This window comes from Eutrigla gurnardus (genome assembly GCF_963514095.1).
Source record: "Eutrigla gurnardus genome assembly, chromosome: 11".
Classification (NCBI taxonomy): Eukaryota; Metazoa; Chordata; class Actinopteri; order Perciformes; family Triglidae; genus Eutrigla; species Eutrigla gurnardus.
The window spans coordinates 19939421-19965110 of record NC_139925.1 but is presented as its reverse complement, the minus strand read 5'-3'; the positions used below and the strand labels follow the sequence as shown (position 1 = coordinate 19965110).

The window sequence follows — 25690 nt, the reverse complement described above, 5'->3', positions numbered from 1 at the left end:
CCTGCAGGACTGCTTCTCCTTCTGTAAAGATGAAGACATGAAGCTTTTAGACACTAGCCGGACTTTTTTTTTTTTTTTTTTTTTTGCAGTAACTAAAGTTTGACACATATCCTCAATGTCGACCAACCAGTCCCGCCAAAAGGCAACTGCTCTCTCCTCAGCCGAGCGGCGAGAGCTGCCTTCAACTGAATAGGTGACTCGGAAGAGGTCTTTGACTTCCGAAGACGTCAACGGTGCTGGGGGGCCTCCAACAAATAACTTCTGCAAGTCCGGGCTGTCTTTCAGGGCCTGCAGAACACCCAGTTGCTCCATTCCATCGCATAGCCTTAAGATATTAGATATAAAAATAATGAGTGATTTTCTGTCGTTAATACCTAGGAATACAACCTCAGTGCCTGCTATTGTTGTGTAAAATTTACACTAACCTTGTAACCACAGTGCATGTAAATGTTTTATATTATTGAACAAAATTATTGAACAAAATTATTACCAAATATCTATTAGAATAAACATGTCGCACACTTACTGTTGGAGAGGCAAAATCAGCCTGCCATTGAAATAATACTCCAGTGATGAACTCAACAGTTCATCCCTGTCACTTATTGTTCAGATGACGGTGCTGGTAGCACCCAAGAGGGACAGGTGTTTGTCTGCCTCTTGCACGGCAGCACCAATTTCTGACAGATTCTCTGCCTGTTGGATCTGTAATGAATTAAAAAATTAGTTGCTACTCTTGAGAACTAACACAACATTTCTATATTCTGTTGGCTCCTTGCAATGGAAGAGAATCCTTTTATTTCCATAAATTCTGTTTTTCAATGTGACCAAAAAGTAAAACCAGTGTGAGAAACAGCTTTGTCAAGAGGTATCGCAGGAGAAGGATAGCACATCGACTCCATTGTACGGACAGAACTGTATCAGTGCATTCCTGCATAGACGTAAAGCACCTTTTAATCAGGTTTCAACATACAGTACAAACATACAGAAGCCGCCTCATCAATCTGCAAGACTGCCTGAAAGACATCAAATCCTGGATGTCCTCTAACTTCCTGCTACTGAATTCAGATAAAACTGAGGTCATCGTGTTTGGACCTAAACACCTGAGGGACACTTTCTCTAATCAGATCCCTACTCTAGATGGCATCACCCTGACCTCGAGCACAACTGTGAGGAACCTTGGAGTCATTTTTGACCAGGACCTTTCCTTCAGCTCCCACATAAAACATGCGACTAGGACCGCCTTCTTCCACCTGCGCAGTATTGCTAAGATTAGGAATATCCTTTCCCAGAGTGATGCTGAGAAACTGGTGCCTGCATTTATCACTTCTAGGCTGGACTACTGTGACTCTCTCCTGTCAGGATATCCGAAAAACTCTCTAAAGAGTCTCCAGCTAGTCCAGAACACTGCAGCGAGGGTTTTGACAGGAGTTAGGAAGAGAGAACACGTCTCTCCCACTTTAGCTTCTCTTCAGGTAGCTCTGAATCAAGATTTTTACACATGTCCTTAAGCAATTATCTTCGATCACTGACCGACAGTCACAGCGCCCTTCACCTGTCACACAAATAGTCATGTCAGCCGCTACCACTGAACAACACAGTTTCCACATCCAAGCAATTCTGGACAGATTACGCAAGGCTCACCTTACTGTCAATATGAAAAAGAGTAAATTCTTCAGAACCACACTAAAGTTCCTGGGACATGTCGTTTCTTCTGCTGGAGTGGAGGTGGACCCAGAGAAGACAAAAGCCGTGCAAGACTTTCCTGTTCCCAAGAACATAAAGGAGCTCCAAAGATTTCTGGGTATGGCTGGCTGGTACCATCGTTTTGTGCCCCGCTTTTCCCAGCTGACAGAACCACTCAACGCTCTGAAACGGAAAGGAGCCAAGTTCATTTGGACACCATCCTGCCAGACAGCTTTTGAAGCTCTGAAACACCATCTGGTTTCTCCACCGGTGTTGGGTCATCCCGACTTCAACCTCCCTTTCATTGTATACACCAATGCCAGTGACGTTGGCGTGGGGGTTGCTCAGCAAACTGGATTGGGTGCAGAACAGGTCCTTGCCTTTGCCAGCCGGGCCCTGAATCAGGCGGAACGCAACTACTCCACCACGGAACAGAAATGTCTCGCTGTTGTCTGGGCCCTGGAGAAATGGAGGTACTATCTGGAAGGCAGACCATTTACCGTGGTAACTGATCATTCATCTCTGGTGTGGGTTTTCAAAACTCCAAAGCCTAGCACCCGGCTTATTCGGTGGGCACTGCGCCTCCAAGAGTTCTCCTTTACGGTGGAATACCGTAAAGGCAAATACAACACCGTACCAGATGCCTTGTCACGAGCACCAGTAGATGATACTCAGAACCCACATGCCACGTGTGCTGTTGTCTTACGGTCCAAAAGAGACACCTCCAAAAACCTCCACATCACCGATGCAGACATCTGGAAAGCCCAGCAGGGGGACTCTGCCATACAGGATCTGTATGGAAAAATAATGGAAACAGGAGAAGTCACGGAAAACCCAAACACAAAGTTCACTGTTCTGGAGGATAAAGTGTACAGAGTGGTGCAGCTACCCCACAAAACCCTCTACCAAATCTACATACCAACCTCCCTCCGTCAACAGCTTCTCCACCATTACCATGACGAACCTCTGTCCGGCCATCTTGGGAGGTATAAAACATACAAACGGCTGCAAGCCCTGGTCTATTGGCCCAGGATGAGTTTGGATGTGAGGGATCATGTGCGGTGTTGCCAGGTTTGTCAACTCCACAAACCGGAGAACAGAAAACCCCCAGGTAAACTCCAGCAAACATTGGTGCATGAACCCTGGGAGATGCTTGGAGTTGATCTAATGGGTCCTTTCCCACGGAGTTCCACTGGCAACCTCTACCTAATTGTGTTTGTCGACTATTTCACCAGATGGGTTGAACTGTTCCCACTTCGGAGAGCCACTGCGGAGACAATATCCCAGGTTCTCAGGAAGGAGATCCTGACTCGCTGGGGGGTCCCCACCTTCATACTGTCCGACCAAGGTCCGCAGTTTGTGTCCTCTGTCTTTGAGGAAACCTGTGAGCGATGGAACCTCAAACGGAAGAGGACCTCGCCTTACCATCCTCAGACGAATCTGACGGAAAGGATAAACCGAAACCTCAAAGCCATGATCGCTTCCTATGTGGGGAAAAAGCACAAAAGTTGGGACAAATACTTACCTGAATTCCGTTTTGCACTAAACTCAGCAGTGCACGAAGGAACAGGAGCCACCCCCGCAGAACTCAACCTCAGCCGTTGTCTCAAAGGACCTATGGATGCTGAGCTGAGTCCCCAGCTGTGTGATCCGGACTCCCCTGCTTACACCACTGCAAACCAGATTGTTGAGTTCCGGGAACTTGTGAAAAACAACCTGGAAAAAGAAAGAAAAAGACAGAAACAAAACTATGACAAAGGGAGAAGAGAAGGATGTTTCACTGAGAATGATCGGGTCTGGCTACGTACTCACCCTTATTCGAAAGCTGATAAATCCTTTTCCGCCAAGCTGGCTCCACGATGGAAAGGTCCAGATCGGGTGACCAGAAGAGTTGGACCTCTAAACTATGAGATTGTCCTGGAGGACACAGGACAGGACCTCCGCATTGTTAACATGGCCCAGCTCAAGCCCTGCTTTCCCACCGCTGAGGAGCTGGATAGGAAACAGCGGGAAAGGGTCCTCAAAATCTTCCACGAGGAGAGTGACGAAGAGGATTTCCCTGGGTTCTCTACCCCAGGCAAAGATGTGAGGGAATAGAGACGAGTTCGTTGGCTTATGTCATTGGTGGAACGCCCTCCTTAAGTTGGGCTTCTCTCATAGGTTAGGGACTGTAACGGGCCAAGATCTTGTCCCGTTCACCTTTTGTTTTCCTTTTAATGAGGTCATGCCCCATTCACGTGACCTAGGATAAAAAAAGGATACGTCATATTTGTCATGGCGGCGCCGGTCACGTACATACCCACCAAAGGTTCTTGTTATCAGACGGTCCCATGAAGAAGCGTGAATTTAGAACGGACTTCATTAATAGAGTAAGACACTCCCTTGTCGGTCCTCCATTATCAACAGCTCCTTCCCCCTGACCGCAGGTGTCCACAAAAACTATGTCAAGTTTCAATTTGGGGTCAAATTTTTCTCGTCGGAAGGCTCTAAAAGCACTTCCGAGTATATCTGTCCTGAGTAGGTTTATGTTGTTTGCCGATGGTGGCTTTGATTCTTTATCCAAATTCATACTCAGTGTAGTCATAATAGCCTGAAGTTTGGTTAGGGGTACTGGAGAATGTCTGGGAGATGTTGTGTGCCGAGGCAGAGAGGCCGTTTGTCCTCCAGTATGGCCATCATTAACTCCGTCAGTGATGTCCTAAAAAACACACAGATAGGGTATTGTTAAAGCAGGAAATTCAACAAAATGATTAATCATACAGTAACACTAACATGCAAATAAGATTACAGTCATTTCAATCAGACAACTCTGGAATGAGAAGAAATCATTTATTGAGCTTAAGTTTAGCAAGCTGAAGCACGGATAGCATATTCTTGAGCATGGCTGCAGCAGGTTTGGCATCAGGCTCTGTCTCATATTTGTTCCCTGAATGATCTGCTTTTGCCAGACATTACAGGGAATGAAGCGGACCCCCCACAGGGAATCAAGAGACAGAGTCCACATGTGGGCTCTGTCTCTTGGAGGTGACAGACGTGGTGGGTTTGCAAAAGCTCATGGGCAGCAAGGCAGCAGTAGTGAAAGGCAGAGCAGCAGCAGAAGCATAGCCAGGGATGAGCAGGTAAGCTGGGGGATTTAAATAACAGTACTACTACACTAATAGGAGAGCATGTGACTGATCAGCTGCTGCTGATCTATCTATCTAGTGAAAAAGAGCCACAGCAATCGCAGATCATGTCCATTGCATTACTGTATGGGCTCAAGACTTACCAAGACCTCAGGCTCAGTGTCAATCTCCCCATCAATGTCCTCATCATTGTTGTCGGATTCCTACAAGTTCCACAAACGCACAGATTGTGTCACAGACTCAATACAGTAACAGGACAGTCAATGCTATTATTTCATGTACAGCATCACTGACATGCAGATAGAATTACAGTCATGTGACTGTAAACTGGTCAAACAAAGAGCCGTTGCGATCACTGGTCACAGTTTACAGATTACCTCCGCTCTCCTCGCACAGTTACCACACACGGGCTTGAGGCATTTCAAGTGTCCGACGTTTGGTTCTGTTTGCAGCTCTTTCGGACCGGCACTGCCTCCGTTTAACCCTATATAATACAACGATATAATAATTAACTTACAAGTAAATTCGCAAAGAAGCACAAAGATTGCTAACAAAGCTAGAGACAAGAGAGACAAAGAAAGCAGCAAACCGCGCGAAAAATGAAACAATGAAACCCCATGAAATGATGTGCGGTCAATATGACCGCTTATGGCCGTTCTAACCATAACCCTAACCTACCCTAAAAGACAAAACATACATTGGACTTTGTTATTTATTGTTATATCTGCAGGAAATTACAATTCATATCATATGGTGTGAAAATCAAATCATATGTCGTGACAGGCAGACATGTCACACCATATGATGAAATGTCACACCATATGATGTTTTCTGCACTCAGCACAAACTTGAGTCTTGTAGCTACACATTAGCATACTAACAACATGCTAGCTATAACAAAGCAGCATTGATTTACATGTAATTATGACAAAATAACATTTCTTTTGCATTTTTATGAAAAATGTGTCACACCAAAAGACATCTGGTAGTGGGACTTTTGTCAGAGTACCAACAAGATCTGATTTATTGTAAATATAAAAATGATGACTCACCTCAGGTTGTACAGTACTAGCAATACATTGCTACACTGTAAACCCCAACAGTACTACTAACTTATAAGGACTGAGGGCACAATAATTAAAATCTGTTTAATAGTTGAAATAACTTATAACTAATCAGTGATGTGAACGATTAATCTAGTTTTAATTTTCTGTGGCACAGCACTTATGAGTAAAGTATTCCCCATCAATGATCGCTTTTGAGTAAACGCTACGTACACGGACGACACGACGTTGTGAATCTGCTGCCCTGACCGACGCAATTTTTTTTGTCCAAGATGGCTGCCGTGTGCGAGAGTCCGTGTCTCATCTTCGTTCATGGATTAACTTGTAAGTAAACCAAACAAACTTGTCAAAACTGCTTTGCTTGTTATAACGTTGCATGGGTATCACAAATAATAAAGTGTTTGATCGTTAGACTGCGATGTTTTTACTTTTAGGGTACCGGGCAATGGCCGCGGTGATTCACGCTAATTTTTGAATTGCGGCTCCTGCGCCGTTAACGATGACTGTTAGCTAGTTACTCTTTTCAGTCTAACATGCACCCGAATGAACTAACGTAGGCCTAGTAGCTATCTTAAGACGAACGAACGTTAAGTTGCAGCTAGTTTTAGCCATTAGCCGACTCAGTAACTTTTATGCACTTGAGTGCTAGTTACGTCCGTAGTAATGCATGGACATGAAGTTGGTGAGCTTATGCAATCCGCAAGCTTACATTGAACCTCCATTTTTTCTTTCCTCATAGGCTGAAGTGGATGCAGAGAAGCGAGCATGCACACAAATCAAGGTAACTGAGATTTAGCTTGTGCTGCTCCCCCTCCATAAATGGGCTAACATTTTATTATTATTTGTAATAATCAAGTCTGTCTGTCTGTCTGTGTGTGTGCATTTCAAGATCTATGTAATTGACTGTATATGACCTACAGTCACTTATATCATCTGAGAACAACTTTATTGGTAAGTTATATTAACACTTGAGATTCTGGGTTAATAAATTGTAAAGCTGTTGTTGAGTAGCCTACATAATTTAACTGGTTTCTTACTGCTTATTGTATCTGTTTCTAGGGCTGGGCGATTAATTGAATTTCGATTACGATTACGATTTTGGCTTCCCTCGATCATGAAAACAAGATAATCGTAAAAAAATGATCATTCTGCCGCACGCCGTGTCTTGTATGGTAAATGTAGCGAACCCTTCCATCCCCACCTGTGCACTCCGCTCCGCCCCGCCCCTGCCTGAAAAGTTTCGCTTTCAGCCACGCCGGTGCGTATTGCCAGTAGGTGTTTGGGAAGAAGACGGTAGAAAATGGCAGAAAGGCAGCCTTTGGTTGCGAAGAGAGGGAAAGCAACTTCTGTGGTGTGGAAACACTTCGGTTTCGAGGCGTCTGACCCGGAACAAACAAAGATATTGTGCAAGATATGTCACGCGACCGTGTCTGCCCCTCAAGGGAACACGACCAATTTATTTAATCATTTGAAGTCCACACACCAGTGTTAATTTCGTTAACAAAAACTATGACGAAATATGTTCGTCAAAAGCATTTTTCTATGACTAAGACGAGACGATGACGAGCTAAAAATAGATCCTTGATGATAAAAACTATGACGAGATGTCTGCTTCGTTTTCGTAAACGAGACGGGACGGGACTAAAATGTTTATGGTGTGTTCTACGGACATTAAAAAAAAATGCGTTTTTTTCCTCTTAAACTAGAGAAACGGGCCTAAACAACGGAACCCTGCTTGTCCATGTGAGCGATTTATTTCTGACAAAACAAATGCGTAAAGATGTGACTAGATGTCTCCGAGGCGCATTTCTCCGTTTTGTTATGTATATCGATCAGTATTTTCATCCGACATCTTGCTCGTGACGTATAGAGTCACGTTTATGCATCGGACGCTCGTATTGGCTCCCAGGCCGTGAGTCGTTGTTTGCCCAAACGGGAGACACAGAGGAGTTCAGAGCAGAGCAAATGACGGTCAAAGAGTTATTGAAGTGATAGAGAAAGTTAAATACATAAATGGCACAGAAGAAGTACACTATATATACACACATATTTAGGGCAGGGAGTGGAAAGGACCATTCCTTTCCTTTCCTTTCCATTTTATATAATATATTTTTCTCTTATTTATTTGCATTTTTCTTGTTTTTCAGTTCAAACTTATCGTGTTAAAAGAAATACCAGAGTTCAAAGTTCAATAAATGCTTGTTCTCAAAGCAATGAATAATCGTCTTTAATAATCGTGATTACAATATCAATCAAAATAATCGTGATTATGATTTTTGCCATAATCGAGCAGCCCTAGTTCAAAGTTCAATAAATGCTTGTTCTCAAAGCAATGAATAATCGTCTTTAATAATCGTGATTACAATATCAATCAAAATAATCGTGATTATGATTTTTGCCATAATCGAGCAGCCCTATCTGTTTCCACAGGATCAAGTTGAGAATATTGACCAGCACTGACCTTTTTCTTTGGTAAGCCAAATTATTTAAACTCACTTGTTAGAAGAAGAGAATTAATTTAGTTTGAAAGTAAGCACTTCAAATGATGGAGTGGAAGTGCAAGTTGGGTGCTGTGTCCTCAGACACCCAGACAGTTATTTAAGCACTACATAGCCATTATTCAAGAGTTAGTCCTTTGCCATGTCTCTACACCTCCTGCATTTGTACATTTCTGTAATTAATGCACTGAAAATTCATTCATCGCGGTTTCACAAAGACACGTGTAGAGCTGGTGCAAGTGCACAAGCAGGACACAGTTTTTACATGTCCCTTGTGTGACTTCAGACCGCCCTTCTCAGAGGCAACACTGTCACACTGATGACTTTTGCCCTGCGTCGCCAAGAGATCGTTCAGGGGGATCAAATGGTGAAGGAGTTCCTACGGAAATGGCCGGCTCTTCGGATGGAGTCGCAGGAAAAACAGGCTCACTCTTTCTCATTTCTACCAATCTTTACACATCTTTCTCAGTCTGCCCTCTTTAAACATGTTTCATCGCAATTCATTTGTCCTATTGTGTTTTTTTATTTTGTTTTGTAGGTTTGTGCAGAGTTCCACCGCATCACAAACGTCAATCTACGGAACCAGTTTTATGCTGAGCTCGACCGGCACACACCACAACTGTTGGCCATATACAGACAGAAGGCAGAACACACCGGCAAGATAGCAGAGGCGCTGCATGACATCCTACATATTTATGACCTCCAGGTGAGTTAAAGTTGAACTTGGTCCAAATCAAGTTATACGGACAACAGTGACAGCAACAAAGTTCATCATGTTCAATTTGCTTGTCCTTTCAGCAAGAACAAGATGTCAACATGAGACGCACTGCAGCCCTACGTGCCCTCCCGGTATACCTACGTGAGGAGGACCCACCGTTCTTCAAGATATGTAATGTGTAATGTAACTGTTAGTATCAATGAGGTGATATTGCTTGCTTTGTATGGATAGCATTATTTTCAACACTAAAAGCTGCCTAACTATACAACGCAACCACCTTCCAAACCCTGTGTGGAGGCGTGAGTGTGGATGCATATGGATACATACAGTATGTGGTATAGAAGCCCTGTAATCCTTAAGTTTAACTTCCCACAAAGCCCTCACCTCACCTTGCCCAGAGGGCTAAAAATTTGGTTGACCTTTTGACCTTACCACTCATGAAATAACACACACACACATACACACACACACACACACACACACACACACACACACACACACACACACACACACACTACTTTCCTATCTCCTCCCTTCCTTCTTTCCTCCCTAATTTTTTCTTCCTTCCTTCCTCCCTTCTTCCCCCTGTCCTTCCTTCAGCTTCCTTCCTTGACCTGATGACCGCTGGAGGGTTTAAAAGACCTATATGAGACACATTGACATACTTACATGTATACCTACCTGTTGGATGGTGACTAGTAGAATAGTCAGTTGAAATACCTACCTAATACTTAGCTGTTGAGTCATGACCTGTGAAATAGTAATATAATGCAATTGTCTAGTTCCTGAAAGTTAACCTTGTATAACCTGCATATTCCAGGAGGACGATTCGCCTGAGCCAGACATCACTGACACGCCTGTTGCCCTTGTCATGGTGGTCTCCGAGAGCACTACAAGTCCAGTTGACTTCAGTCCTACATCCATTACTATTGTGGTAGAAGATGAGCTTGTGATGAGCAACATCCCCAGGTTGGCTAAAGCATTTGTATTGTTGTTTGGTTTGATGTATGTATTGCATTTGGACTACCCCAGGAAACTCATTCACACTTTTACCTTCATCCAGAAAGTGCTGATGGGACCACATTACACTTTGTGTCTATGCACATGCACACGTCTGTATGCACATACAGAAGCGAGTTTTTGGTGCCAAGTGTCTTAATGTGACAGTATGTTGAATATGCTTTTGCCCAAAGCATCTGAATGGAAGTTACACCTGGTAGGCTGTCTAACCACAAAAGCTACCTAATCATGTTTGCACTTAAAAAAAAGATTACAGTTTTAATTGTTAGAAATTGTATATTTCTGTCATTTATTCACTGAAAATTCCTTTATAATGTGTAGAGTTGGTGCAAGTGAAGGAGCACAAGCAGGACACACACTTTTTACATGTCCCTTATCCACCAAGTGGTCATTCCTTCATGGTTGCATTTTTAAAAAGTTAACAACTGTAGATCGGAATGGTGTGAGATATGCCCTTTACAATAATGTATTTATTTATTTTTTATTTTATTTTATGAAAGAGCTCTTGGTCCTTTGTTGTAAGACTTATGCACAAAGGCCAGTGGTATTATTTATTTCAGTTTTATTTATGTTTAAAATTGCTTTGCAGTTTGATGAGCTGTAAGATCCTTTTAATTTGTGTACAAAGTCTTGCCAGATGTTTTACTTTAAGCACTTTAACATGCTCAGTCATGTCATAGATGGACACACACACACACACACTGATATACAGACACACACTCATATACAGACACCTTACCCGTTCAGGAGGTGACTGAGCTGTTTAATGTCCAGTTACATTTGCAGCAGGGTTTAAAGAAATATTGCTGTAATCGTTCATACTTGTTTGGATAAACAATGTTAATGCAAAATAAAAACAAACTGAAATTGTACCTGAAGTTGTGTGTGTGTTTAATGTAAAAATTGACTATTCTGAACTTAAAAAAATAGTAGTTTATGAGCTGTGTAAAATTATCTTTTAGGTTACTAACCAGTATATTTTTTTAGTTCAAAGATGTTGATCAATTAAGTACCATAGCATCAGAACAAGTCATTACAAAGAAATTAAAAAAATATACAAATTAAAACAAATGTTTTAAGTACAGTACACTCACAAATTAAAAAAAGAGCACTATTTGAGTGTAAATGATTTAAAAAATGCAAGTACTCCAAACTTAAATATTCTAACTTATTTACTCAAAAACTTTGAGGTAATCGGTTTCCACAAAAGTTTTGAGTATTCTGAACTTATTCGGGTTTACAGTGAAGTACTGTACAACCTTGCTGAAGAAGGTCCTCTCCTTCCCAAGGGTGTCAAAACAGTTGCCCGTTGAAATATCCCAAAATAGTGTCACACCATATGATTTTGATTTGTGGGACAACATCTTTTTGATTAGAACTGACTCAAAACAATATGCTTGGACTTTGAAAAGAGTAGGCTCACAAATAGACATCTGTATTATTTTTCTGTATTTTTTTGAGAATTTTTGCATTTATTTTTCTTAGTTTTGTTCAAGAAACAAGTGCCGGACTGTCATAAACCTGGCTCTAGGTCATGACAAAACACTGGGAAGCAACACGAAATGCCAATAATTTAAGTTATTTATTACAAAAAAACATTATAAAGTGCAGACTAAATACAAATATGGGGTGTGGAAATCAGTAACATCAGTGGTGTGCATGTGGATGTGTGTAAATGTGTTAAGAGTATTGTGGTACAAAATAAACAGCAAACAAAAGCGTAACAGGGCTTCTGGTGTCAGCAGAGAAGAAGAATCAAGAGCGCGAGCTCCAGGAAGCTGGGCCTTTTATTTCCTGTTGTAATCACCGGGCCCAGGTGCCCCAGATCAGGCTGCATCAGCTGAACCTTGGACACAACCAGATGATTAGAGGAGAGAGAGAGACACACACATACACCCACACACAGAGCTAGCAGGGCCGTCACAGGACAGTCACACCATATGAATTTTGTTATGTTTGGTTGAAAATTCTGAAAAAATGAGTGATGAACTGTTTTAATGTTGAGTATGTTCACATAAAGCATAATGTTCTGCACAATATTGAGAAGGTTTTTGTAGGGTTGCACGGTATACCGGTACTAATTTGGTACCGGGGTACTGAGGCATTTAAAACGGTACTATATTGCATTTGGACGGGACCGGTATTTGCAGCGCCGCCGGCAGCGCCCGCAACAGCGCGGCGAACTCGCCAAGTGACGTCACCGCGTTGTAACTACAGCTGAGAGGACGAGGAGCGAGCCGCAGCTTGGGGAGATAAAAGGAAAAAGCAAGCAAGCCGGAGGAAACCACTAGCAAGTTAGCGAGCAGCGTGGACTGGAGCAACAAACGGAGCAGGAGGAATGCTTGGAGCGAGCGCGAGAGAGAGCGAGCGCGAGCGAAGCACGGAGAGGAGAACGGCTGCTGCAACCGTCACCACGCCGCAACTTGTGGACAAACCAGCGCCGCGAAGTGCGATATGGCCGTACTTTAGCTAAAAACAAATGCGCAAGGCGAGTAGTTAACGCCGATGCACCACTGTGTAAACTGTGTTTAAAACATGCATGGCTAACGGCGGAAACACCTCCGACTTAGCCAAACACTTAAAGGACAAGCCCCCAGACCTGCACACTGAGCTCAGGGAACGACAGGTCATTTACTCAGGAAAAAAAGCCACATTCAGTGCTAAAAGCAAGCGCCACCCCCCTTCACTCTTAACAGAAGTAGCTCTGGAAGAAAAAAATAGAGCTGGTTTATTTATATTATTATATTTTATATTATATTATTGTATTTATATTTTAACATTTTTAAAATTGTGTGCATTAGAAAAGCTTGTCTTTGTGGTATTTTATTTTATTTGCTGATTAATATGTTATTGTTCTAAGATTTTCTATTAAAATAAAGTCAGTAATGACATTTTTTGCGTTCACTTTTTATATGAAAAAGTATCGGAAAGTATCGGAAAGTACCGAAACACGTGTTGGTACCGGTACCAGTACCAAAATGTTGGTATCGTGACAACACTAGGTTTTTGGCAAATATATTTTATATTCATACATGTTTGAAACTGAAGACAGCAAAACTGCCATGTCACGACATCCACCCATGTCTGTATCTCGCATTGGATCGATTGCACCATCTACTGGATGAAAATGGAATACAGAACAACTACACTACACGTTCATGTAACGCGGAGTCTGCGCACCGTGCAGATCAACTTCCGGCCGCGCAGCATCAGAATCTGCGACCGCACGCGTGTGTGAACACGTAACAACATTTGTCAAACAGTGACAGACAGACGTGCGCACGCTGCTTCATACGTACGCAGCTTCTTGTTACGCGTGACAGAGTTTGCGCACGTCGTTTCCGCGTACGTGTGAGCGCCTGACAAAAATGTTCAATTATCTTCATGCGAGCGTTAATGTGTGCATTCGCTAAAAAACGCATGAATGTTACACGTAGTCACTACGCGTAGTGTGATTACCGGCGTGCAGCAGTCATCACGCGTGAACGTGCGCGTGAACGGGGTACTATTATAAGTCGATGAGAAAACTACATTACACGTTAGGCGCTGTCTGCTGCAAAGGCGTCAAAGCACGCGGGTGTGACACGTTCAGTTGATATGTGCGCACGTAATATGACACGATCCTGTCGGCATAGGACACCAGCAGTGCTCAGTGTGTGTGTGTGTGTGTGATTGTCAGAGCTGCCTGAAGTGAATGATTGATACAGACGGACAAATCAATCTTTGCCCTCATCCAAGAGGAGATCTAACAACCTAACAAAGTTTTACGGCAACATAAAGATGACTCATACTTCCCCACGTGGACCCTTTTAGAGCTTTAGTGAAGAGGTTTTCTTTTTTAATTTGTGTCATTGTAGTGGAATGTCGTAGTGAGGGAGGTTGTGGTACTTTTAATAATACAAGTCTTTGTCTGTGGTCATTTTCATTTCTTTTGTTTGGTTTTTGTATAAACTTAAAATTAACTGCTGGCAAACATCCATAGTGATTTTCATTAATACATTGTTAATTATGTTGATCTTTAAGAGTAGATCGTGGTGATGCATTTATAGCGATACAGTTATTGGAGGCGTTTACCACACTGATATACTGAGAAAGGCAATTATAATCATATCAGTTTGATAAACTATCTTGTAGTCTGGGACTTTCACTGCATACCAACATGAAAATATATTCGTAATTAGGGTTGGCTATCATCACCCATAGATTTGATTTTGATTTGATAAGGAATATATATGATACCAATATTGCTTGGATATAAAAGAGATTATCATTCATGACAGTTAGTTTGAGCAGCTAAGCTTACAGAGCAGATCAGTTACAGCAAAGCAGAAAAGACGTGTTTTAAAAGATCATTGAAATGAATTGATTTCGGTAAATTTTTCCTTAAAAAAACTGCCCTGCTAGTAATGCAATATAAGATTTGTGAATATGTAAAAATGTAAGATTGTAGCTTTAAAGGCATCTGGGGTTGGGTGTTTTAATGTTAAGGTGTCCAGTTACAGGGGCAGAAGATTTAAGGTCACTTCCTGCATTTTGCTGAAACATTCCTGAAGTTCACTCATCCTCATCTGTTTGTTTGTAGTGGAGATGGTTACTTAAACAAGAGTTCACCTCTGGACTTTTCGGTCACTATGAAAACACATACAAACACACACTAGGGCAAACCACAAATCTACAAGTCAAATGGTGCTGCATCTCTCTCTTTCCCTTCCCTTAATGTGGTATTTAAAGCATGAATATAAACATTTGTCCATGGGGTGAATTTCCCTTTTTTTCCTCTCTTATATTTCCATATTCCTCTTTGATGCCTTTCTGCTCAGCACCTCTATATTTGCCTTCTTTTTTATACCGTGTATTGTGATTATTTTGAGAGGTCGGGAGATTTTCTCTAAGAGCATAGAAGGTGTAGGTGCAGGGAATGAAGACAGCAACACATTTTCCAACGCAACTTCAGTGTAGTCAGTCTTCTCTTAACAGGACAACTTAGATCTTAATCAAAAACCACCAAAACAGGTACACTCTAAAAACGAATGTGTTGGAAATAACACAATTTTTGTTGGTTTTTAACACATCTCCATGTCCAGAGAGGGACAACTCAACTTTTGTTAATTTTAACACATTCACTTTGTTAGTTATATTAACACAGTAAATGTGTAGGTTTTATTAACAAATGTTTGTGTTACTTAATCCAAATCAACACATATTTGTGTATATTGGCAACACGTGTGTGTGCATGCTATATAAAAAAAACAACATCATTGAAATTTACTTGGCATTTAATACAATCATTCTTTCAATTCATTACATTTACTATTGCCATTTACACAAGTCATCACATTTAGAAAATAAGTCTATATCTTGTCAGTAAGTGAAATTCAGAATCTCTGAGTTGATATACATCAAGTGGCAAAGCATCACTTGCATCTTTGAGATTAATCACTTGAAATTAATTTGTCTCTTCAATCACATAAGTGTGAAGGTGGTCATCAAAATACTTAACAATGAGAACCCTCAACAAAACGAACACTTCGTCACGGTCAGAAAAGGGAACAATATACACTGCCTGTCCAAAGATATGTTCGTTGTCCAAATCACATTTTAAGGGAACCACACAACCAGGTCTGTAGCAATGACCAAGTACAGACACACAACTGGCCACACTTATCATACTCAATATGTTTAAATCATGTCCGCAGGCTGCCATCTTTTCAATCAACAAATCATACTTTACCAAACTACCAACAGCAACTTGTAAATTATTTGTTACAGTGACAGGTCTTTTAAGTGGGTCACCAAACTTCCATGTGCACGAGACTTGATGTTTATAAGCCAGTGTTTTGGAAATATTTACAAAATTGCAAACAATGTGAGCATGCCTTTTTAAAGGGCCATGCTTGCCCTCGAATCGCATGCACCACAGTCTTACCAGAGGGCCGAATTGGATTGTCAGTCGCCAATAATGTGTCATGAAGTGGTGTTTTGGGATAAGTTTTCTTTCTGGATAAAGAGTTTTAAATAAATTATGATGATCAATGATGAGCTGCTTTAAATAAAGGGCCATTCCTGTGGTTGTTACCGGGGCAAAAACAATGTCGCATATATTTCTTAACAGAAGGAACAATTGCCAGTGTTGACTTTCTTCGCTCACAAAATCTCCAATAAAAAAAGGCAAAAAGAGAAGCAAACACCACATTTGACTGGCTGTTTGTTTAACAGGGTTTTCTCCTGTTCTCAAGTTAAGTATGATGCTAGGTTTGCTCTTACTATTGTTGTAACCATAATCAAAGCTTGCGATCTTATCATTTAATTGCTCCAATGTGAAGAGCTTTTCTACATATATGAAATGATGCAACATTAGCTTAATTTCAAGTGGAGCTACACCTTCTAAGATGTCATGCATCACATCAACGCAAACATTTTCTGTAATGTGGAAATATTTAAAGGAGTCATCACCAGGAAATCGCAATTTCTCTTGTTAAAACATGCATATCTGTGTTTGACCTCAGTTGAAACTTGCCTGAAAGGCTGGAGTTTGAAAGTGGCGCCGTTTTTTCGCTTCTGCTCTTTTTCCGAACAGGAATAGCACACAAGGGTGTGCATTCCTAAAGCACGAGATTTTGATTCTGCGCCTACGGTGACGTCACCGTGGAGGCTACTTGCATAAGCCCACCCCTCTTTCACCACCCAACCCCCCCCCCCGTCCGCTACCTGACGTCCTGCTGTAAACCTGTCTCTTCAACCGTCTCTGGCTCTTCACTCTCCGGTTCGGGTTCCGACTCTGGTTCGTACATAAATGCCTGAATTCCGTAAGGTTCGTCATTTAGTGTGTGCGCCATGACAGGGGGCTGTTTATGTTTTGGAGTCTGCATGCAGGCAAGCCCCCCCGGCTCTGTCCTTCCTGCGGCGAATCAACGCGCGCCTCATTACATATTATACAATGCACATCCGGACCAGTCAAAACCTCGCGCGTAATCTCGCGTGATAAAATCGCGGTACGAAAAAGGGTCAGAACAAGCTCAATGTTTGATTAAATTTTATTTATTTTTTTCTAATAAGTTTTACGAATTGATCCAAAGCGATCCAAGGGGGGCTGGATACGTATAAAACCAGGTTATGACTCCTTTAAGAGAATTAAGGCATGAATCTCCCTTAACACCAGTAGCAGAAGGATTTTCTTGAGCGACATGCAGCTGGTAATTTTCTTTGTTACGCAACTCAGTTTTATCATCATCAAACTCTTTTTGGGCCATCTCTTTATCAGCCATGCAAAAATGACAAAATTTGTTCGCAGAAAAGCTTTCAACAAAACCCCCAAGTGAATGACAGCCAAGATTGTCAGCAGTGAAAGCACATATTGTTCCAAAGAGCGTAGTCTCCTGGCCTCCAATGTTGACCTGAATACCTCTGGTTTCTAGTGATTTCAAATCATCTAGTAAAGGTGCAAATATTTTTTCAAATCCATATGTTTCTTTATCGATTGAATTGAACAGAAGGCAGAGGTGAATGTTGGCAAGAGCTGAGTTAAATTCAGCAGGCAAGTTTCTAATACAAAAATAAACAGCCCCCATCCTGTGTATTTTTGTTTTTGACCCTAATGGGTTTGTTGTTTCTAAATCATCAAAATATAATTGAATTTGTAAGGCACTAGGATGTTTCTGGTACAGTTCATGTCTTTTAAAATGTAATCCATCAGAATAATCATACATTTTACCATCATGACTATCAAAAGTCTGCCTGTAAAATGCTTGCATATGTTCATTCCTGAAAAGAAACTTGACTGTTTCGGAAATTGGGATGTACTGACAAGTGTCAGCCGCAAATGCTTGTGACGACGTGCCATGCTTTCTGCCTGTATGCCCTCTATGACCTAAGAATATTTCTGTAGGTTTAATTAATGATAGCTTCTCTGAAAAATGTTTGCACATTTTGTGCGGAGTGTCCACATCTTCAAACATGTTTCGTGCTTCTTCAAAATTTTGTAGCAAGTTTTGTACAGCTTCATCATTTTGTGGCACTGCAAACTTGTTGAGCACAGACATAGTCTTTTCTTGTAAACAATCCAATGTTTTCTCAAGTAACTCTTTTGTTCATGTTATACTTTTCTGAACATCAGTTAGAGTTGTGTTTGATGCAGAATACATTTTAGCAACAAAACCTGCTGCACAGTTCTTAAGGTCTAGGAGATCAGAATTCACAGTTGTGTTAACATCAGTAGTACTGTCAAAACTGCAGTCCATATCAGTCTCTGAAGCACCTGAGGAGGTTGGGATTGATGAAGTCTGAGAGCTGGTAATATTTTCTGCTTCTGTTTCAAAAGGAACAACATTAGCATGGGAATGATCTCTCTTCAGATGTTTTGCATACGAATTTACACTGTGGTAAGTTCTCTGGCATTGGTCTTGACTGCACACTAAAGTGTAGTCCTGCCCATCAGAGAGTGCATGGACATGTCTGAGATGATAAATAAGCCTACGTGCATCTCGAGATATTTGTCCTTTGCACTTCGGGCAGATGTACATGGTCACCTAACTTAGAGGACCTGGAGCTTTGCAGCAAGCTCCACAATTTTGGATCTCTTCCCACCAGAGATCTGCAGGCCATAGATGTGCTCGATGCAGGGCCGGAGTGGGACTCATTTTCAGCCCTGGAGTTTCATACCTCAGACCGGCCCACTTTAGATCACGACCTATTATATTAAAATAATGTAATTATAACTTTACATGTTAAGCATACAATAGCGCACTGTTCTCTAAAGCCTTGTAATTCCGTGTATTTTTTCTAAAATAATTCCAATTCAGTGGAAGTAATGGTTGCTTCACAATGGGGATTTATTTCAACATGAGTGCACATCTCCACCATTATTCTTTGCAACACAACATCCTTTTCAACACATTATAAAAAGAATAAATAAAATATTACATATTAAATTTGAAAAAATAATAAAAGGTAATAATCTGTAATAACATAATCAGAACTTAGATTTCACAAACATTTAGATTTAAACATGAACAAAGAATAAAATAAGTATTGCACAAGTTTGTTATTCACAGTAAAACATAACTTTCTAAAGATGCCATTATCAGTTTTTCCTCTGCACAAGAATAGTGTCAAAGAAACATGGCCAACCCTAAAACATTAATAAACGCCTGAGCAGTGCACTGGTCTCTGCGACTTTGTTTATTAAAGTATCATTGTGCAAAGACATGAGAATTTCTTTCTCAGTGCACATGAGCATGAATGCCTCAAGTTTCTTCTCAGTCAAAGTGCTCCTGAGTCTGTTTTTTATGAATTTCACTGTTGAGAAACTTCTCTCACAGCCTACTTGTGTGATGGACAGTGTCAATAGCAACCTGTAGGCCAGTCCAATCACATGGTAGGCATCAGTTAGCAGATTGTACTGAGAGAGGATGAGATGAACACAAATTACACAGTTTTTACAGGACGAACAAGTTTTTCTCTCTAGTTCAACATCCTGCTGTTCCATGGAAGGATCCGCCTCACTTCCTTGTGGCATTTCACTAGCTGTCCTGACAGTGTAACCCTCCAGAGGGGACATCTTCAGTCTGTCCCACTGACATGCAAGGCTGTAGAGTTCACTACATAATGTGCCAACTGTAGCTCTATTGTCAAACTTAAGCAGACATTTGCTTATTTCGTCCAGAGCCGAGCTGGGGAGTCCATTTTCCTTCACATGAGCAAAATTTCTAGGGTTTAGACAGGCAAAATCTGAGCAAAGTTTTGCATTGATAGAAAACCTTCTATGGATACTGTCTGTCACTGTGTCCACAATGACATTGTGAACTTTGACCTTGAAGTCAGTATCAGCTGATGCTAGCATCTCATCTTCTGCAAGCTCTCCTGGCATTCTTTTCTTTTTTCTGAACCTTCTCTCAGGAAGGGCAGTCTGCACTACCAGCTCACTCTCTTCCTCCTCTTGCAACTTTTCATTAGCCCACTTCACAAACTCATCAGCTGCACACTTAACTCCTTCAAAGTCCCTAGCACACTCCCTGAGACCCTCCTCTGTCCCCTCAACCAGACGTTGTGCTGTGATGATATCCATTCCCCTTGTCTGTAAGTATTTTGAGAGAGGGGATGTCTGCTCAAAATGCGAAGGAAAGTTTGTGCAGTGAGCACTCGAAAGGCCTTCTATGAATCCCTTTGCCTTGACCCTCACGGTTGGCTGTTGTGTTCTGTCATCTACAATGGTGTGCAAAGTCATAAGCACTTCAAGAAACAAGGCTCCCTGAGGCTTCCCAAAGCACCCAAACACTTTACTTAGTGCCTGATCCTTAGCCCACCACCTAGTTTGCCCTATTGGGCACAGTCTTATGTGATGCTTGTCCTTACTGATCTCTTCCCACTTCCGCATGCGCTTGTATGAATCTCTTAGGAAAACTGCTATATCATTAAGCAGCGAGAAGAGGGATGCACTTTCCACAACACTGCCTGTTGTGTCTGCCAGTACAAGATTCAAAATATGTGCATAACACCATACATGAATCTGATTGGGGGACTGCTCAGAGAGGAATGTAGAAAACCCCCGATACTGTCCCTGCATATTAGCTGCTCCATCTGTGGAGTTGCCCACACATGTGCCAATATCGATATTAAGCTCCTGTAGCACCTTTTTCAGGAGCTCTGCAAAATGCTGCCCTGTAGATGACTCACACTCCACCATAGCAATCAGTCTTTCATGAATGACATCTGTTACATATCTGAGGATGATGGAGCACTGGTCTTTGCTGCTGATATCTTGTGTGGTGTCAATTTGGACTGAAAACCTGCCAGCTTGTCTTACTTCTTCGGCTATAGTGGCCTTTATCAGTTGGCTGATGACATCCACAACTTTATTGAATGTGTCTTTTGACAGCAGTGTAACTAGAGACCCTCTGCCTTTTGCACCAGTTTCATGTTGTTTTCTGCTGTTTTCTATGCAAGTGTTTACATGTTTTTGTAGGCAAATGTCATATCTACTCAAGAGTAGAATCAACTCTAGGATGTTGCCATGATTAACAGCAATGTTTTCTAAGCTGTAACCTGCCTCCTCATCTCCCCTGTAGCTAAGGCCACATTTACCGATAACTGTAATAACATCCACAATGCGCTCCATCACCTGAAGTTTCTGTTTCACTTGGTCAGCACGCAATGACATTTGGTTGCCAGTCAAAAGGCTTTTCACATCTGCCTTTTGTACATTCAGAAAGTAAGCATCTGCACTATCTCTGTGTGTCTTGCTTTTTTCGTGTTCCATTATTCTTTGGTGAATGTGTTTCCAGTCTTTCATGCCTCTCTTTATGAAAGGGCCATCAGTAACCAGAGGTGCAAATGCTAGACAAACAGAGCAGTACAGAGACTGATTTTTTTCACAGTAAGTCAGCCACTTGCGGTTGGTTCCATCTTTGCTATTGAAAACTTTTGGTATTGCAATATTAGGGGTTTGTTGAGGATGATAAGAAAAAAACATAGGTATATCCTGTGACTGAGGGCAAGCAAAGTAGTCAAAACTATCAACAGACTCATCTTCATCTGTCTCATTCCTATCTTGTGGTTCAGGGTTCTGCTGCTGAGCTGCTGCCTCTGTAATCAGTCCCTGAGTAGACTCCGCTCTCCCTTTCACACTTCCTCCAGTTTCCATAGACTTGCCTGCACGTATCACATAAAAAACAATAATCTGTAAGGCTTTAGCATATTTGACATGGAAAACACGTTTTAACCAATTAAGATTTTGTTCAATGGCAAAATAAGCAGGCTTATTCCATATTACTATTACTAATGATCAAAAGTATAACGGGCCACTACTATCATTTGGGCATAGAAAGTGGTTTTATTGGAACTGATGCTTGCTTGTTCACACACTAGCTCACCTGTTTCTTCCTCACCACTGGCTCCTGGCTCTGCCTCTGACTCTAAATCATAAAAATGTTCATAAATCTCGTCACAAATCTCCCCTTTTTCAAGTCAAAAATTCAAGTCAGTTTCATTATTGTAGTGCTGAATCCTCTATCATCATCAATTGCAATCTGGGTCCAATCAGCTCTCGTTTACATCTTCATGCAGTGTTTTGTTTGTTTACAGCCTGCGCGCAACGTGATTCCCAGCCAAACGTTAGCGATTGGTTATGGCAGATCCAGAGTGGCACTGGGCAGATCCAATAGTTTTAAATTTCAACAGACACCTGCCTTCCAAGTGAGTTAACGTTTATCAATTGAGTAGGTCCAGACTCTCTGTGCAAATGAAATGAAGTACGAGTCTGGTAGGACCAGGCTAGGTCTACACCATACTCTTCATTATATTAATTCTAATAATATTCACTTAATGAGCAATCCTACCTGCACACTCTGGACCTGTGGGCTGATGGCTGGTGCTTGGTGATGCATCTTGTATCTGAGGGGCTACAAATCAAAGTTTGTGGCCAGTTATGTGGCGTTGCATCATAATATTATTTAAATTATGTAACGTTAGATTTGACAGGCTATATGTTACAACTAGGGATACACCGAAATGAAAATTCTTGGCCGAAACCGAAAATGAGGAAACCAAGGCCGAAAACCGAAACACCGAAATAAATTATAATGCCAATTATTAGTAACATTCAGGGTTGCCGCGGTATGCGGTATTACCAGTGGTTGAGGCTGTAGGGGCTACAGCCCCAAGATTCTTGGATGTGACTTCTCAATGAACGAAAGATGAACTATTCACCTTTAAAAGATATACAGACAAAGGTCCCCTCCTAGCAGATGAGTAAACATTCTCCTTCAGCTCACTGGACCACTTGGAGGAAGTGTGAGTCCTCTTTATGGCTCGGTTAGAGTATTTACGAACCCTTAAATCAGAGCATCTACAAGATCTCCACGCACCCCCGAACAAGGAGGACCAGACCTTCAGAGTCACCAGACTTTGAGGCACCTAAACACATCTGGAAACTGATTAACACCTTTGTTTGACAGAGAGCTTCGATTGAAGTATAAAGGATAACACCATATCTCTTCCTCACCATTTGCTCCCAAGGCATGGTGAAGACCACTTCCTCCCCTCCTGGGAGTCATAAACTAATGACCTGGTCTGCTGGCATTCAGAGAGAGGTCACATGAACTCTGCAGGAAAACGTGTTCACATTTTGACCAATCCAAGAAAAGGATGAGATATGTGTTCAATATTAGTTTAAAACCATCCATAATAATCATTGAGGAATTATAAACATACTGGCGAACGTCCCGTTGTTCTACGACGAAGAACAGAGAAGTTACCAAAATTGCTAAAAATGAACATGGTCATTGTAATGGACATAACTACTGCACTCACGCAGTCAGACGAAAATATGTTTGCTCATTAATCTGCCCGCATCACCCAGGGACAAAATGCTTACTAAAGTTACCAAACATGTTTGGGCTAGCTTCATAGGTTTGCATTGTATGTGTTTGATCAAAGTTCCTTTCAACTCTACCTAAAATGATTTGTACAGAGAAATGTTTACAGTTCATGTTTCATTTGTTTGACCTATCATTCTGTGTGAGAACTATATGCCATGTGCCAACTTTGACCATAACGGCGAGATGGTGTTCAAACGTTCTAGTCATAGGATTGCATTTCGTTTTGTTAACAGTTTAAATCACAAAGATTTCGGACTGTAACTTGAACCAGTCCCTCTTGGACACGCCCCCTCGGTCAGCATAAAAGCTGCGTGTTAGAGACACCAGTTGAGCGTTCTTCCCTCCAGGAGCTTTTTGCGTCCAGGCGCTTCTTGCCCCCCCAGGCGCTGGCCATCCGGCCTTCGCCTCTCGCTTCTCTCTTTTTACCCTCTTCAATTTTTACTCCTTTTATTAATAGTTCGTTCAACGTCAGATTCTTCAATTTTGCATTTTTAGCTTTTCTTTTTCCGCAAGCCTTTTTGATCAATGCTAACTCAACCGGCGGCCGCAAGATTTGGCATATTAACTAACGCTTATACCTAAGCCACCCAAGGCCGAACTCAAGGAGAAGACAGCTGTTGAACTAAGACGGACTACGGCAAAGACGGACGCCCGCTACGAAACTACCACAGATCGGCGCTAACGGTTCCCTCGGTCCACGGCAAGGAAGATACCTCCGGGTCTACGTCACCGACAGGAACAGCGACCGCTTGGAGTTTCAGTAAGCCGAGAAGAAGCGTCCAAAAGTAAGACCGAATCCGCATTCAACAGTAATGACCGAGTTGCAGGGTGAAACTAAGTATAGCGTCTGTTAATATCTAATATCTGTGAGGTCATTTATCCCATTATTCACTTTTTCCTCTTACTAAGGAGTCCAAATTCTTAGGAAGAACACACTCGCCTTTATCGCCAAACGTGCTAGATAAGCTGTTAATCACATTTCCAGTTATATTTCTGGCGTTGTATTGGTGTTTTGTTATTACATCTGTTATTGTTTTATTCACTTTTGTTTAATCCCTAGTTAATCAATAAATTCACCTAAAGCATAAAGTCGTTGTCCGTGGATATCTCTTTTGTGCAGAATACAAAGATCCCTATTTCAAGAACTTATGATCTAAGGAATGAGACTGATTTATTAACTGATATTGATTAATTGTGAATTAAGGAATAAGTGGTCATTAGAATCATTAACGTGAATTCTATAAAGTTCTGTCTGACCAACAGATGGTGCCCCTTTTACGAGAGCAGGTATTGAAATTGTAGATTAATATACATTGATATACATATTTTAATATCGTAATTTCCTTACATACACAGTTTACGTAGGTACCACTAGGCATTAACCCTTATCATCCTACATATATTATGGTGCCGGCCGTGCGAGGCTGATTTAAATCATTGTATCTGCAACGAAGTCATATAAACGGACAACTAACATTTAACGGCGAAAGACTAGTCTAATTCTTCCCCCCTCCTTTCTTTTCTCCTCTTCTTGTCCGGAGCGCTACACGTGAATACCACGTGATCATAAAGTTGCGTGTAAACACGCCGGCTTCCCAGCTGTATGAGCACTGTCAAAAGGTGCCGATTGTTGCATTGTTGAATGCTAAACGTATAGCGTCGCCGTACGCTCTGAAAGAACGCCTTCTACACGTTACGTTCTCCGCGATGTTCCGGGCTCGTAATCGTGTCCTGTTTTGAATAGATTTCGCTGCAAGTTTCCAGGACTTCTAATTCAAATCAGACAAGCTTCTAGACCAGACTAGCTCACTGGTCGGAAACAACTGTGTATCACACAGTGGAAGTACAAACGTTGCCAATAACACGCGCTCACGCGAAGCGCCTCTAAACGTTCTTGACAGAGAAAACCTATTTAACACATTGAAGTCTCCGCGATGTTCCGGGTCTTTTATCGTGTTCTGCTTTGATTATATGCTGCTGCGAGTTTCCAGAGTATTTTAAATTAAACCAGAGAACCCAGGTTCCCTCTGAAACGGAACGCTAACAGAGACCGCTACTCAGCGCGCGTCCCAGTAACATCACTGCACGTTTATTGTAACAAGGCCATTTGGCACACTAAAGTTATCGCGACGTTCCGAGAACTTTACTGTGTCCTGTCTTAGCTAAATTCTGCTGCGAGTCTCCAGGGTCTTTAGGTTAATTCAGAAAA

The 25690-nt window shown here is 41.7% G+C and overlaps 1 protein-coding gene and 1 long non-coding RNA gene across 2 annotated transcripts in view; one reads left to right on the top strand and one right to left on the bottom strand.

Moving 5' to 3' along the window:
- Nucleotides 1–25690, bottom strand: part of chrna1 (cholinergic receptor, nicotinic, alpha 1 (muscle)) — a 333431-nt gene that overhangs the window by 106952 nt on the left and 200789 nt on the right. The gene's annotated exons all lie outside the window — the stretch shown is intronic.
- Nucleotides 8913–10970, top strand: LOC311021083. Its single transcript, XR_014597973.1, has 3 exons — nt 8913–9076; nt 9169–9264; nt 9909–10970. It is a non-coding gene; the product is annotated as an uncharacterized lncRNA (long non-coding RNA).